The sequence below is a fragment of the Antedon mediterranea genome, chromosome 3 (genome assembly GCF_964355755.1).
Source record: "Antedon mediterranea chromosome 3, ecAntMedi1.1, whole genome shotgun sequence".
Classification (NCBI taxonomy): Eukaryota; Metazoa; Echinodermata; class Crinoidea; order Comatulida; family Antedonidae; genus Antedon; species Antedon mediterranea.
Genome location: NC_092672.1, coordinates 21,725,321 through 21,741,949, shown reverse-complemented (window position 1 = coordinate 21,741,949; position 16,629 = coordinate 21,725,321). Strand labels below are relative to the sequence as shown.

General features: G+C 32.6%; 1 long non-coding RNA gene across 1 annotated transcript in view; it reads right to left on the bottom strand.

Moving 5' to 3' along the window:
* Positions 1 to 16,629, bottom strand: part of LOC140045041 (uncharacterized) — a 62,952-nt gene that overhangs the window by 32,823 nt on the left and 13,500 nt on the right. The window lies entirely within an intron of this gene.

Sequence of the window (16,629 nt, the reverse complement as noted above, 5' to 3'; positions counted from 1 at the left end):
TTGAATAAAAACATATCTTATACTAGTAAGTACAGAATACCTGTTACAATTATAGTTTAAAACTTCACAGTACAATCCTAATTGCGGTCACTTTCTATTCCCCATATGTATGGATGCATGCAATAACAAAAACAGACAAAATAATAAAGATGTTATGGTTATATGGTATTAAAGTCTCTTTGAACATGATACATATTTGAGGAATGTGACTTTGTCACCTTCACTAAAATCAGGTCACATACTAAGCACTAAGCGAGTATGACCATACTGATGTAGCCATACCCCTGTACCAGACACCACACAATATAGAGTTTGGTATATTTGAATGATTGTTCAGATGTTTTGCCCTACTCTGACGTCATTTGTACTTCATACTAAGTACATTTGAGAATACTTGCGAAAAAAGTTCTTGGGTGGGAGACGAACCCACGACCTCCAGATCACTAGCCTGCCGTTCATACCTCTGACCACTTGCGCTGATGGCTAGTGGTTAGATTCGAGCGCAAGTACGCATCGTAATTGTATTAAACTACTGTGGAGTAGCTTTGCGTCAGGGAGTTGAGTAATTGGTCAGATGTTTTGTCCTATTCGCTACTCCACAGTATTTTAATACAATTACAACCCTATATATTTGAATGACTTCCAGCCCTATAGTGATTATGATCATACTGCTGTAGCATAGGACTACCCCTGTACCTACTACACCACATAAAATATAAACAGTGATTACGATCATACTGCTGTAGCTATAGGCCTACCCCTGTACTCGTTTCACCACACAAAATATAAACAGTGCGTATGATCAACTGCTGTTACGCATACTCTAATAATCTTAAGATAATGAAGCCTATAAGTGTATAGCTACAAATGAATATCAATATATATATTTCTACAATTGTAACTCAAAGTATTGATATGGATTGGCATGGTAAAGGTCCTGGTCAAATTCGTTTACACAATTATTATTTAAAGAATATTTTAAGGCAGTGTAATCAATAACTATTTAAAAGAAAACCCATGGGACTACAGAGGTGATTACTGAGTAATAATTGCATGTAATAAGTTTGTTTGTCCCAACATTTAGTCTGTCCATTTGTCTGTAGTCTATCCAATTTTTTTTGTAAATTAAATCAAGCAAATTGACCAATCACAATGTGATGGATTATCGGAACTGTTGCTTGTTATTGGTCAACTACTCACTTGCGTAGCGCCTACATTGCGTTGGCAACCAAAGCTTTAGTAAACCAAGTTTTATTTCTGGTTGACTATTATTTACTTTTAAAGCGGGGTTCCGGGTTTAAAATTAATAGTAAAAAATAAAATATAATTGTTTGTCTCTTGAACGGTAAAAGTTTCACTTATTATAAAGTGAGCGGTGAAGCAGAATGAAGGCTGTGAAGTGAAGCTACGGCGATATGACACTGTTACAGAATAGGAAAATTTGTGAAATGGTCGATCTTCCGACGACTCGTTATCATTAACCATATCAATTACTTTTGTAAAATTATGCTTATCTGATGTAATTTTAGTCGGTCTTCCCATTTTTATAATGTCAATTTTCTATGAAAACTCATCACAATTGTGTAAAATCATTTGGAGATTCAGTTTACGTTTGCCGATTTTCGCACTGACAATAGGGAAAAACCCTTAAAAATCAATGAAGCGTAACGTCTGTACATTCCTTCTGAGCGAGACGATAAACGTGCTCTCTGCCCATTCCTGGCATCGTCACGTGATAAGCAGATACAGTATACAATACCAAACTGGTCGGGTCGAGTATACCCCGTCTATAATCACAACATGAACGATGTACAGTATTTGATTGAAGGTCGATTCGACCTACCGGAATGGTATAGATAATATAGCTCGAATGAGAGAGTTGGAATATTTGTAAACATAAGTATTGCTAATTTTAACAAGTGTAGCCTAGTAAAAGGACTGGTAGTATCAATTCGCATAGGGTCTACTACACTAGCTAGCTCAATTTTTAACTGGGCCGGATCGGCTAGGTCTCCTTCCTACTAGGTCTACTTGCTTGATGCAATATCCGCTTTTTAGGAGAGTAAACTATTTTAGGCCTACTAGACGATCGGGACACCATACGTGCGGACGGCAATCGGACCTTGTTTTGCCTCAATATTTACAGCCGATTTTGTAGAACGTTTTAGGTTATATTGTTTATTATTGAGTTTGGTTGATAGGATGGGTTTAGAATCCACTGAGTTTTGTTATTTATGGGCCAATCGTTTAGTAGGCTAGCTAGGCCCATGGGCCCCATGTTTTAACGTAGCCATCCATTGTGGCATGGAATCCCTAGTCAGAATGGCTCTCACCCATAAAAAAAATGATTTAGGCTAGTACGTGAAGCCGAATACGATCTGTACTATAGAGGTATAAAAATAGTATAATTTATGACTCCATGATCTGTACTAAATTTTGTATTTCATTAAATGTCAAATAAATATACCTGTATGATACTGTTATTACACAATAGGCCTAGCTTAGAAAATCTACAAAAAATGTATTTAACAATGATCGGATGGTCGTCGTTTGACAAGGGAGAGAGATGTAAATTAGTGAACAAACACAACGTACATGACGTCGCGAGTTTAGAATTCACTGATGACGTGATTTTGTGAATATCTCATGAATATTAATGAGCTTCCCTAAGCTGCTGAAAAACAGAATTTGCATGAATTTTTTAAACTAAAATGTATATGAAATTAATTTTTTTAATTTCTCATTATTACTTCTTCATTCTGAAATGTCTATTGTTATAATATTTGTTATTTAATAAATAAACGATATTTAAAAGCAATTTTAAACCCAGAATCCCCTTTAACTAGCACTGTATGTTTTATACATAAAAGGTAGTAAAAAGTAATGTATATAAAAATCAAAATTTATTTGTATTTTAGTTAGGCCAAATAAAAAAACATACTTGTTAAAATGGACCTGAAATGGAATTTCGATTTTCAAGAAATTCACACATGTTATTTAAATGTATCAAATTAACACAAACCCACACAAATAAAAACAAAATGTATAGTATTTTGAGTAAAAACGAAATTTTAAGATACCATGGTAAATTAGCGAAAATTACTCACGCCATTGCAATATTCTATTTCAACGGCCGTCGGAAGCCTCTATATTCACGACGTCACATATACATACGATGATATCGAGAGCGTGCATGCCGCCCGATAGTCAGTGAATGATCGACGGCCTGGAAAGATATGCGAAGCGTTGACACTAATACTAATTTATTCAATATCTAATGTTGTTGAAATATAGGTCCCTAAAATGTACTTCGTTTGTTCTAAAACCCGAATTTAGAAGGCCTACCTCCCAAACCTTTACTAGGCCTAGGCCCCCAATCCAGAGCGCTGAGTCGATCCACCACCCACATCATGCGGCGAGGCTCCGTTTCATGTGCATCCAAGGACCAAAGCGATATCAACAACTTGCTGCGCTCATTGCCAAGCCAAAGTAAAATATGAATAAAATTCGTTTTCGAACTGCCTGATTCGTGACAAATAAATTATCATCTCATATTACTAATTTAATTCTGCTAAACTAAAAACTAAAGAAACTAACAAATTTTAGCAGTATAAATTACGAACGATATACAAAATACACGAACGGAAAATATGGATACGCATCATTGCGTACGGAGCTGTATCCCGGACAACGTTGCCAGGCCAACTTCGGTATTGCCAGAAAAAAAACGTTGATTTTAAGATTTTAAATCGTCATTTACTTGATGAATAACCGTTTATACGGTAATAATTTTATCTAAAAAAATTCTAAACACGTTTCTGCAAATGCACAAGCATTTTTTAGAAAATACTCCATAGATTTCAAGAGTTATAGCCAAAAAACTGCAAATTTTCCATTGGAGGGATAGGAATATATTCGCAAAGTGACGTCACCCGCGAATTTTTTTGATTTTCAAATGGGGCTTTCCCCAAAAGGGCCAATTTATATTTTGTAACAATATACATTCTAGCAACACCTAATAGCCCCCAAAACATCATTCTAAAATGAAAAAAATCGAAAATCCATTTCAGGTCCATTTTAAGCGTCACCGCCCGCTCCTGATTATCCAGCCGCCTCTCTTTTTATTTTTATTTTTTTTTACCGATATACAACGGAAAGTTCAGCGGCCCGGCCCAGCTCCAGAGTAGGGCTCGAAATACACGCTAGCAAACTAGCATTTTGCTAGTAGATTCTTCATAATTGCTAGTTGAAAATTTCAAAACTAGCAAATGTTTGTTAGGCTAGTGTAATTTTTGAAAAAATACGTACTTTTTAGCTTAGCCAACGCTAGCCGCCGATCGCTCTATGGGCAATTTGGTGAAAACAATTGTTTCATTTACACGCCGCCGATTTACGTCAAGGAAACGCGAATAGCTCCGTGAATCATGTAATGTGGTAAACAGCAAGCTTTTTCCCCAACACATTAAATCATGTGCATTTAGTACGTCGCTGAGGATTACATCATCAGTCACGTGATTACAGAATACGCGATTATCAATTTAGGGATTTAACGAAATAAATATTTTGCCTACACAGTGGTCGAAGCGCGTTTTTTTATAGGTTCGTAAATAGGAAACACCCCATACATAATGGACTCTACCAATTTTGTTTACGATGATCTCGCGCTCGAGATCGGCACACCACGAGGTCCTGTTGGGCGATGGGTTTCCTTATGCCTGGTTTACCTGTGGAATACATACACTTTTTGCATCACAACTTTAAATACTGATTTACACAGCAATTGGCAAAGGATTCATCAAACAAGAATGAATAAGTTGAATAAAAATTCACTTAAGAAATGCCGTAAGCTGTTTTCAAACTATAAATCAGCCCACTATTTAGTATTATTGAGACCAAATCATGCTTCTCGCGATACGGAATTTCCTGGATAGATGAGTCAAGCGAGAGACGGCGGATGGCCGATGAGTGAGGCGGGGGTAGCAGCTTGGACGGATTAGTTAGCCTAGGATATAAACAATACAAAACTCTCAATTTTGTCTTAGGCAATAATATTTCATACATAGTCAATTTTGTTCTGTTTCGCATTTTAAAAGTTTGACGTTTCGTCCTAAAAAAAGTGGGCCAAAGCGTCCACCGCGCAAAAATATACCTCCATAAAAAGTTAAAAAAAAAAAAAAAAACCGTCCCCCCGCCCCTGAAAATTTATGAGGGTGTGACGCTTAACAAGTATATTTTTTTATTTGGCCTTATTCTGGTTTTTTTGTTTTAGGCTTCATCATCCAAATGTGTTTATTCTGAATTAATTTGAATGTTAATGTAAGAGGCTGAATGTAATGACAAAGAGAGTATTATTGTTTTACAGTAGAATGAAACTATAAGAATGAAATTGTCAGTCCTAAATGAATATATTTGATGGAAAGAAAGACATTTTAAAAATCCCAAATTTTTGGTAAAAGGTGAATGAGTAGAATATATGACTGACATGACTCAGAAGCCTGATTCTAAGAGGTCTCTGTTGACTATACATTTACAACAAAAATGAAAATACTGACAATGATTAGTACTACTGTATTAGCTGTTGCACGTAGTGTGCTGTTAATTTACAATAAAACCTACTAGTGACTTTATGATGACAGGAGGGTAGACGAAGGGGGACGGTAATCTACACAAAATATTAATCTGCGCATGCTTATGCACAGTATACTGAGCATACTCTGTTCTGTTCATTATCAGGACTTATATTTGGTCAATTTAACATTCAATCCAATGGACGGAGTAAAGTTCATTGCGTCATTTTGAAACTTTGCAACAATAAAAAATGGGTGTACAGTACGCATGGAATACACATTGTAGTTTTTCATGTTTAGTTAAACTTAATTAAAACATCAAATGTTGTCATTATTGTATATTATTGTATGTGTAGGCTGTGAATTCAATTCAATAACATTTATTCAATAACATTCATTCAATAATGATAAGACAAGAAAAACAAGCATCCTCGTATAGCCTCTTTTATGGTTTTTATTAGGTGTTTTAGTTCATTCTTTTGAACTTTGCTAACTAAACTTTAAATTTAAGTTACCGGTATTTATTTTAGTTAAAATAGTGTCAATAATCAACTTATGGCACGATTAGAGTTTTAAGTTTATTTTTAATAATTGATATTTTGTGGATAAATTAATGTTTGAATTTAAAATTTAATTTAAAAGAATGAACAGTCTGTTAAGAAATATTAAACTTTACAAAATGATTAAAGTTGATCTTTTTATATTGTGATTTCCAAATAATATACTGTTGACATTATTGCTTATACTTGAATGAATGCTATAAAGATAAGCATTGATAATCTGTCATTGTCCTAAAATATGAACAAATGTAGCAACACCAACATTACAGTGGGTAGATTTATATTTAAACGAGTTTGTTATTGTCTTATAATGATGAAGAAGATGAATAAATAAAACAATGATAGAAGATGGAATCATTTTAATTATACTACAGACTGTGCAAAGCACTGATGATCACTGCTGTTACCTATTTAATAAAGCATTCCATAATATTAACAATAATGCTTACATTTTATCATCATTCCTGATGATGATCAAATAAAGTTTGAATACACTAAAAAATACAATCAATTATGAATGATTTAGCCTATAGAATATATTGGGGTTTTTTAAAATAGAATAGCAAATCTCAATTTAACTTAACAATTTGCCACAATTATCAATATTATTAAATTACAGTACACTATTAATAAAATTTAAATAAGTGTGAGGAGTATTATTGATTAATAAATAACTGTATTATTCCATGTAAATTTGAAATAACTAATAGTGCTTAAAATATTATAATTTACATTGTAGAAAGTTTATCAAGTGTAAACAAACTTAGTGATGATTTTGATGAATAAGAAAGCTTGTAATTAAGCTTGTAATTAAGTAATTAAAGGTGGAAAGGTTAACTATCTTATATAATTATTATTTTTTGACAATTATGTTTAGCTTTGATCATTTGACATTGCTGCAAAAGGGCATTTTTTAATTAAAAAAAGAAGAAAGAACACTGACAGATACACCAGCTATAGTATATAAATCATAGAATAAGATAGAAGAAGATAAAATAAATAAAAACAAAATGTTAATTAATTTCACATTTCCTTTATAATCAAATTTTGAAGATGGGTGACTTTTTAATCTATTAGCTACATTCTATATTTTAATGGTAAATAATAAAAAAAATTAAAATAAAGCATTTACAGTATTACGCACTCATATACCATATATATATACGGTATATTTTATATACGGTATATTTTTTGGCAGCAGAAATGGGTCTCATAAAAAATATACCGTATATATATGCGGTATATATACCGCATAAATATCCCCATCGTTTGTGGATATTATACGGTATATTCCAAAATATACCGTACTGTATATTTCGTACCCCGTTTCTGCTGCACTCAAAATATACCGTATATGTGACCCGGCCCATGACACGAGCTCAAAAACTAACAGAGCGTGACGCGTTTGTTTGGTTTTTCTGCTGCATTGACACACACGTGTATAATAAGCAAGCAACAGATCAAAATATCACTGTGGACTGAAGAAATAACTATTTTTGCAATTCAATTGTGGGGAGAAGCGAAGGTTGGGGGGAGACTACATGGCAACAGAAGAGATACCGAGATTTACAAAAGTATCTCAAACAAAATAAAAGCAGAATTTGTGATAGACTTAATAACGCCAAAGTTATCGGCAAATGCCGTCGTCTTCTTTGCATTGATGTACTGTAGTCAATGCCCATTCTACATGTCTAGATTGTTTGTGCGATGTAAATTCGTTGCCACTTCTGATCATTAGATTTAAAATAGAAAGCAATGCTAAGACGTTTTGAGAAATCATCATTGTTTTGTTTTTGTCATGTAACCTCACTACACGAGACTCTAGGTCAATCCATACTTCCGTCTCACAAAATGCATTTTGGGTAATGAAAGCCAACTTTTTTTACAGCCCACCCACGAAGTATGTGCAGCGGAAACGGTGCACGAATTTCATATACGGTATATATACGGTATATTTATACGGTATGTTTATACGGTATATTTGGGATTGGCAGCAGAAACGGGGCCTATGGTATGTAAACACATCTGAGCTGTACGACCATCATTCACATATTTTGTACATTCAAATCCTGGACACAAAACGTAACAAAACAAATTTGGCCTATTCAGTTTTCTTTAAAACTGTCCTTATAACCATGGTGATATAAACAATGGTTTGCAATGACATTACATTTGTTTTACTGTCAAATTCATCAGAAAGGCATTCAAACAATATTTTATTTCAGAGAGATGAAGAAAACTAAGTTTTAGATTTAGCAGACAAGTTTTATTTAAAGCCCCCTTCCCTGCAATTTTGGACGTTTTTTGGAAAATAATACATATATATCACTTTAAAAACATTAAACCATGTCATTCCTTGTCTTAAATGTACGTTTTAATGGTAAATTATGATAAAAAGTGAGAAACAATGCACTACCGAAGTAGCTCGCGGCGATCGACCTCTCGTGGACGGTCTTAGGCCTAGCCTAGCTAGGCTTAGTTTTGTAGGCCTAGCTGGTAAACATCGGTAACGTACGAACATCATGTACGCTAGCTATATACCTAGCCTGACGTTGTATAGTTGCTGCATTAATTGTCTTTCTATTTTTGCCAGACTCCGTTGATACAAATTGGGGAAAACCCGGTATTTTTGCTGAAAAGTTAGGAGTCTTCCATTTGTTTTGGCCTCACGATCGATAGAAAAGTGGGCGAATTACAGGTGAAAAACAAAAATATCAATCCGCGCGCAATGCATTCTGGGATTTATAGCGGGCCGCTATAATTATTAGAATCGACTTATTTTTCACATTTTTAACCGTTTAAAGACGAAAAAAGTTATCGCAATAGGACCATATAGTATTATTTTTACATTAAATATAGTTTGTGATCTTAAATTAGATCTAAAAAACGTGGGGAAGGGGGCTTTAACACTCAAATTTAAAATTGATCAGGACAAATTGTTATACTATAGGACTTGTTTTATAGTCTAGACAATTTGAGGAACATTATTTCCTTTGAAAACTTGCTGATAGTAATACACCGTTATGCTCTCGTGATAAAAAAAATAAGTATGAGACTGATTTTCACATAATTAAAAGCTAAAATTAGAATAAATTTACTTATTTCACAATATTGGATCATTTATTGACAAAGTTGGGTACATTTTGAAAAACCTGACTTTAAAATAAATTAAGAGGTCTGCAGCCAGTTACCATTTGCAGCCATTGAAGAAATACATAATTTGTTTCATTAATTCATTTTAAATACTGTATTAAATTTATATTTTTTTTAAACCAGTGATCATCGACTGAATTTTCTGAAAAATTTACATATAATTATATTCAATCAACTTTCTTTCTATAGCTAGCTGTTGTTGAAAACATCAACATCATAACTTTAAATTGAAGAATATAATTAATAACAATAACATTGCATAAAATAAGATAAGAAAATGTTTTCAAATAATGGCTAGGCATGCTTAAATGTAAATGAAAGATAATATATAAATAAAGTCAAAGAATAAAACAAATAAAATATGTATGCCAACACAGATGAGAAGTGAGAGAGGATTCTTCTAAAGTACTTTACCCACATCTAGGATATTAAAAAGGTACAATAAAGAAGACTACCTTTTAGGTAGTTATGTTCATTATGTTCAAATACTGTATAATTATGATGCTTGCAAATTATTCTCTGCATTTCTTTAAATTTAAAACAATTTAGCTATCCATTTTTTTCATTTGAAACAGGTAAATATAATATGAATTAGTATACATGGAGGCCTTTATATTTAACACAGGCCGGGTAGTGGGATATTATACTACAAGAGATGGTGTACAGTAGGGCGATAGAGCAAAGACCAAGGCACATTCCGAAGAACAATAATGCTCTTATGAGCAAATGTAATTTGGTTTTATCTACAGTAATTATATGCTGTAATTTGTTGAAATGTGCCACAATTATATTTGACAAACCTGTCATTCAAAAATATAAACTAATGTATTGTATTTGTTGTATATGTATTAATGTAAGTAAATCATTAAAATAATGAATAAGGTTTAAGATGAGTGAAAATGTTGTAACTATAATTACAACATTAAATCAGACAAAATCTTTACTACTCCAATTTGTAGATTTTGTGAAAAATTAATCTAGACTTTTTAAATTGGAAAAAAAAATAAAATATTTTGTTAAATATATGACTTACATCGCTTGCAACATTCACATCTGATCCTGCCTTGATCAGGCACATACATATGAGGTTGTGACCAGCTTGGGTTAAAATATTAAGCACATAGAGGTTATTATATTTCACATAGTATAGATAATTATCATACCAAACATCATGTTCTTATTCTCAGAGTCATACTGTATTTTTAGTAAACTTTGTTATACTGTAATTTAAAAAAACAAACTCAAAGGTAACATTTATTTCTCTTTTAAATTCCTAATAATAAAGTGCAACCATTTGTACAGGTAATGTGATAATGAGGACACTGCCTTTGATTATTGTGTTTGCATACCAGATGGTTATTTGCATACCAGATGGTTATGCCAAAGTCAAACAATTCAAAATTTTAAAAAATTAGATTAACAATGGATATAAACCAGCTCGAAGTCTGTCAGAAGATTTCTTAGTGTATCAATAGATCAGCACTAGTTTGGCTTGTGTTACAGAAGTTGTGTTGACGTATTACAATATTACTAACAATAAGCAAGGAGCAATGAATTAACATGAAAATCTGTCAAATCAACCCGCTTCAGAACCACTTTGATTTCTTGTAAGCAACGATTCATTGGAGATGATGACACAATTGTATTATGCATGCTCAGAAGGAACCAGTGGTCTGAATTTGTGGCATAAAACATGAACGAGAACTTCACTTTGCTGTTGAATCTATAAATCCAAGTTAATTCTGTCTGTGAAAAAACATCCTAATGAGTCTATGCCATTGTTTGTACTGTATGTACGTATCCTATGAAATGTGGGGTTAAATCAAAGGGTTTTAAACACCATTGTCCATGTATATGAAAAACAATGTTGTAATTATTTATAATTTATGGATTTCATTGTTGTTATGGCCACTCTCAACATTGGACGAAAACAAAAACTACACATTTTTTGAAAAAATTATGTGGCAATATTTCTAGCTGCTAAAATGTTTAGCAAATTAGGACGAGTAGATTATGTAAAGTAATATACAGTACATTTACCTTAAATTTGTTTTGATCAAAACTATTGGTTGACGTGTCATCATTGAAATTAAAATATTTTGTTTATACTGGGCAACCTCTTCAGTCAAAGACTTGTCTCCAAGAGGGCCCAGTTATGATCAGTGGCTGTGATGTACTAGTACACCGGGATAACCCCAACTCATCTCAAAAAATGTACTCAAATTATCTAATTTAGAAATTTAAACTTTAATATGCTGCATTAGCAGTAACTATTATAGACAGAAACTAAGAAGGTTTATTATTTACTAGTGAATTTCAAAACTGAACGTGTCATATAAACACTACACAGCAGCCTATCACTATTTTGGAATAATAGTGGCATTCAAGTTTCCCTCTTCATAATACTATTTGTTATTATCAAAGTATTTTAGTGATGAGTTGACAATTTAGCATGTTATGTATTTAACTGAATCTTAAATTGCTTTAATTAGAATAATTTGCTTAAAAGAAAATTGTAATAGTTCATCATAAAAATTAATGTAGTGATGCTTTTGATGTACAGTAAGTGGAAAAAGTGATGCATTGATGGTTCTCAGTAGAAGAATGTTATTACATATGAACTGATGATATAAACTGAATGATAATAATTACTATAGAAACCTAGAATATGGGTATTGAAGATAAAACAAACAAATATTAGGTCTATAAAAGGCATAACAAATAAACCACAATTTTTCATCTATAAAGACATTTTTAATGTTAATTCATAAGATAAATAATTCTCATCTTTTTATAATTTTGTTTTTGGAATCCTCTTTTTGTGGCTTAAGAATTAAGGCTGTGATTTCTCTTTTTTTACACTATTCCTTTACATCTAATAATGCAATACATTTCTTCAACTTGTGGGAGAAAATACAATTTCTATTTGAAGTCTGAAAACAAAATATATAACAGAGTTTTTATTATGTTAAGTTCAATTTTTAAATGAATTTCAAACTTGCCATGAAAACTACAAAGTGGCAAGTAAGCCTACCAATATTCTGCAATGATTGTGATATGAGTAGCAGACAATATTTAATATAAATGTTGATGCACTATTTGTTATCAAAGTATATTTAGTGAATAATGACCATACTGTTTGGAACCAGGAAATCACAATATTTTTACAGTTAAAAAACTGTTAAAACATAGCTATATTTATTTAAGGTTATTACATATTATTAGGTAATTTTTAATTAAAATTACAATTTGCCATGACATTTTAAATAATTTCTAATATTATTTAAATGATAAAAATTGTTGATCACATACTTTAGACTACCCAATATTTAGATTGAAAACATTCTTATAAATTAAGACATCATAATGTTTTTAAATAAGAATATTGAATCATGATATTATGGATGTTAAGCTTAAGAGCCCATCTATACATTAGTGGTTAATGAGATTATGGATGTTAAAGCCCCATTCCCTACGTTTTTTAGATCTAATTTAAGATCACAAACTATATTTAATGTAAAAATAATACTATATGGTCCTATTGCGATAACTTTTTTCGTCTTTAAACGGTTAAAAATGTGAAAAATAAGTCGATTTTAATAATTATAGCGGCCCGCTATAAATCCCAAAATGCATTGCGCGCGGATTGATATTTTTGTTTTTCACCTGTAATTCGCCCACTTTTCGATCGATCGTGAGGCCAAAACAAATGGAAGACTCCTAACTTTTCAGCGAAAATACCGGGTTTTCCCCAATTTGTATCAACGGAGTCTGGCAAAAATAGAAAGACAATTAATGCAGCAACTATACAACGTCAGGCTAGGTATATAGCTAGCGTACGATGTTCGCACGTTACCGATGTTTACCAGCTAGGCCTACAAAACTAAGCCTAGCCAGGCTAGGCCTAAGACCGTCCACGAGAGGTCGATCGCCGCGAGCTACTTAGGTAGTGCATTTTTTCTCACTTTTTATCATAATTTACCATAAAACGTACATTTAAGACAAGGAATGACATGGTTTAATGTTTTTAAAGTGATATATATGTATTATTTTCCAAAAAACGTCCAAAATTGCAGGGAAGGGGTCTTTAAGCTTAAGAGCCCATCTATACATTAGTGGTTAATGAGATTATGGATGTTAAGCTTAAGAGCCCATCTATACATTAGTGGTTAATGAGATTATGGATGTTAAGCTTAAGAGCCCATCTATACATTAGTGGTTAATGAGATTATGGATGTTAAGCTTAAGAGCCCATCTATACATTAGTGGTTAATGTTACATTAGTGGTTGATTGTTACGTTTAGTAGAGGGTGAGATACAGCCCAAACTTTGTACACCAACTAAGGTTTAAATATCATTAAAAACTGTGTTTCCCTACAATGAAATCCATTAAAAGTAGTTAGAATATTTATTTACACTTGTATTGATGATGAATAAAGTGTGGGTATGATAAAACTCTGGAAAAGCCTGGGAATTCATTATTGGCTGTTTGAACTGCCAGCCTCAATATTCTGGTACTATTGTTAACAGTAGTGCACGTTTGTGGTTGTTAAAGCTGTAGATGCAATATGCTGTTACTGGATCCATGTTATCGGTTGTTTAAACAACCCTTCACAGTAGTAGAGCATGTCATTTGTCATTGATAAGAAATGGAAAACTCTTTAATAAGTACAAATATAGTGTAGCGAATGTGTCATGTTGTTTAAAAGTGCACAAATAAAAAAACAACTGAGTCTGGGAAAACCTGTAAGTGTAATTGTGATTTGTTAGGAGATGGAGGAGATAGCTCCTTGTACGTTCCAGATTGCATGTTATTGTTATTAGTCATTTTATAAGTCAAAGACAGAGTATTCTCCAGTACTTATTATTGGTCATGCCATGATTTGCATAGAAAGTTGATTAAAAATTATATTTTGAGCATTTCAAAATTTTAAATGCGCATTTGCGCGTAACTTTGTGTGAAACATGCAATTTTTAATTGACAGAAAGTTGATTCTTGATATGAATTATAATTATACTTATAATATGAAGTGTCAATACAAAATGACTTGGTTTTATATGCAGAGATAGAATATTGGTCAAAATCAATTTAAGGACAAAGACAAAATATTTGAAAAATCTCAACACTAAATAAAATAGTGAAGATAGAATATTCATGAGTGCATGTTATTGGTAATTCAGAGTTTAGTAGACATTCTTTTTTTTTTACTGTTTAGTTTTAGTTATCTGTAATATGCCTTGAAATGTTTTAATAAGGTGCAATATCAATGGTTTATGTATGTATATGCACCAAAAAAAAAATGTTAATTGACAATAAAGAAGCAAAAGAAACAAAACTGTTAGAATGACGTTAGATCTATTTGACATTTGAAAATAATTTACATGAGACAACAATTTATCAGATTTACTTTAATGTGTGTGTGTGTGTTTATCTAATGAAATAATTGTCATAGTGACACTGTTATTAAGAACAGTATGTAGAGGAATCATTATGAAACAAATAAATTCACTTTAATCAGAGATATTATGTACTGTGATCTGATCAATAGAACAGTAATAAGTGACACAAAGCTACTTCACAGTAGTTAAATACAATGATTACCTCTATGATCTTATAGCATTAGCTGTGATTGAACATGCAAACAAAATGAAATTAAGACTCAACATTTTTTAACAATTTGCAACTATTGATGATTTGGTCCTCCTAATCCTATTATTAACAAAGCCAACAGCCATTAAGTCGCGTGCTACAATGCATAGTGATACCGGACCAACAGACATACCGACAGACAGACAGACCGACAGAAAGACCGACAGACCGACATAGTGAACTATACTGACTGAAATTACTGAACATGTTTAAAAATGTTGAAATGTTTAAAAACATTTATATTTCTTTAATTTACACGTGCGTAGCCTGTAACTTTTGACGTGCTCGTATAACGTAATTTCGAGTTGAAAAGTAAGTCAAGAAAACAGAAATCGGGCAAAAAGAGTGCGCAATAACATTTAACGCGCAGTGGGCGCGCAAAAATATGCGCACTCATGGCAATTTTGTAAACGCTTAAAATTGCCTGAAACGTACTCTTATTTCATTGAAAATAAATTTTGAAAATTTTAAGCGCGCCTACGCATGCGTTACATGCGCTACGCACGTAATTGTATTGCCATATGATGATTTATGCCCTGAAATTTATGAGTACCAAATTTTATTTAATTGTGATTCATGGTTGTGAAGATATGATAACAAACGTAATTTCGTTAAATCGTGCGTAGACCGCGTAATTTTTTATTGCGCACCGTGAAAACATAACCACATTGATTCCTGGCCATAAGGAATATACTGTGAAAAATTGACCTAGCTAGATTAAACTGATATCAAGATAAGGTCAGAAAGCGATAAAACGCATAGTGATACCGGACCGACAGACCGACAGACAGACAGATGATACTTTAGACATTAAATCTGTTACTTGTGTTGGATATTTTATGTGGGCATTTTACTTCATAGAAACAATTCTGTTATCTATTGCTTGATAACAAATTGACTGCTTGAATGTAATTAGCATTGGTTATTGACAGAGTTGTACAATTGGAATCTTGTAGACAATCAATTGATCGTGCTAAGTGCTGCTTATTATGTAGCCTACTACAGTATGCACATAAACAACTAGGAAGCCACTCCGAGAGTGCATACCTCCGCCTACTGTAAAATTCTTCTACATCAGATTTAGTCACCGAAAAGTGTGTGTCTTAAATGCTGTGTGTGATTTAGGCTAATTTCACCACAAGCATGTGTATGCGAGTTTGGTGTAAAGGTTATGTAACCCGCCTTTCAATTAACAATAGCTTCAGTTGACTAACAATAGAACAGCAACGCGAAAAACACACGGGTGAATTTGAAAAGAAATAAGCCTTTTCAACTACTCGCATCAAAAAACCTGTATATTAAATCTAATTATGTTTTTAAATCACAAATAATAACTCTTGACTCTTGTACAAAAATGAAGTTTTTTGGACAAGTAGTTCGAGAAAATGCAATTTTAATTTACTTTACTAGATGGTACGCGAGCGAATCGTGCCCACAGATGGTTCTCGAATACACAGTAATTTCAGCGTAACAAAACTGGCGATTTCAAATGTACGTACCGCAGGACTACAATACATTGTCATTTACAGAAACGAATAAATAGACACGATGATTTATGTAGTCAACTAAAATTAGCACCCTGGGAATTAATAATCAATAGCAAAAATATTTAAAAACTGTGGTGTAAAATTCATTTCACACTTTATTTCTAAAGCAGCATTCGGCAATGAATTATGGAAAATAAATGTGTATATTATTG